Consider the following 1,481-nt stretch of genomic DNA (forward strand, 5'->3'; position numbering starts at 1 on the left):
CAGAAGGAAGGAAGGAAGGAAGGAAAGAAGGAAGGAGGGGAGCGAAAAAGGAAAGGACAAAACCATTTAATTTATAAAATATATTTAGCCCAACAAAAACTTCATATAATGAATCCTTTAGTAAATTCAAGTTTGCAATTTTCACTTCTTTGCATGTTCTGGATGGATGAATGTAAGCAACAAATGAAGGATCATAAATAACCTCGTGAATCTGTTTGCATCTGTAGCAATATGTATGCAAATCTTTTTAGAATTTTTTTACATCACCAAATAAATATTTGCCAACAATTTACACTTAGGTATAAATATTCTAAAAATTGATTAAACCAAAGGATGTCAATATGTTATATAATGTGAATACAAGGATTTGTAGTGTTATTAATATTACATTCTTAATGTTATATTAATTATAAAAATTTTATTATGTATTTTATCAGAGAAATTAGCATGCTCTGAATTTGGTGTCTGAGTCCTAATAGCAGAAAGTAATTAAAATCAAACAGATCTGTATTTGTTGGCTCAAATGAATATTTCTGAAAGCAATTAACTCATCGGAGATTGTTCAAATACATCAGAAGGTCCTTAAAAAGACTGTGCCACATTTACATGATTACCTATGATGTGATTCAAGAGCCACTAAACAATCATATTGCACTTTGCTATCACTATAATTATTCCCATTCTAAAAAGAATTATTCACATAAGTTACATGATATAAGTTTGTCCTTAAGTTATTATCATCTATGAATTAATATCCAAATGATACTCTACACTGAGTTAAAGCAAAAATTGCGAAGTGTATTGGACTATGTAACTCCTTCCAGATACACATGTTGAAATTCTATTCCCCCTTCTGGTGATATTAGAACAAACCTTTCAGAGATGACACTACAATAATGATTGTGATGAAAGAAGCCCAATATAATTATTCTGCCATGTGAACGTCCAGCAAGTAGATTATAATGAACCAGAAAGTGGACCCCCATAAGATAAGGAATTGTTTGAACAACCATTTTTATAATTAATATTCGAGCTTCTAGCATATGGGAAATATACTCCTGTTGTTTTTAAGCCACTTACTTTGAAGTATTCTCTTATAAAAGTCCAATGGGTGACAAAGGCAAAGTAATATTTAGTTAATATCACAAATTGTGACAAAATATTCATAAAATTTTATTATTTGAATTTTATTCTCCAAGTCTACAGGTTAAAAATATTTTTAAATGGGAAGTGAATTGAGGTTCAACTCTATTCATCTATCATAATTAATTTTTGAGTATTTTTATTATCTTTAAGTAGTTGTACATTCACTGAGTTTATGGATACAGTGTATCTTGATCACTGTCACCTCTTTCAACATTCTCATCCAACCCTTCCAATCAAGCCCAATCCTACGTATCTCAATATTATGTTATGGAATCACTTGCCATTTAACAAAGCAGTTTAGGTGTACAGTGCACCTGGAATTGTGTTACCACTTC

This window comes from Dipodomys merriami, unplaced genomic scaffold (genome assembly GCF_024711535.1).
Source record: "Dipodomys merriami isolate MVZ:Mamm:240054 unplaced genomic scaffold, mDipMer1.0.p SCAF_23, whole genome shotgun sequence".
NCBI classification, from domain to species: domain Eukaryota; kingdom Metazoa; phylum Chordata; class Mammalia; order Rodentia; family Heteromyidae; genus Dipodomys; species Dipodomys merriami.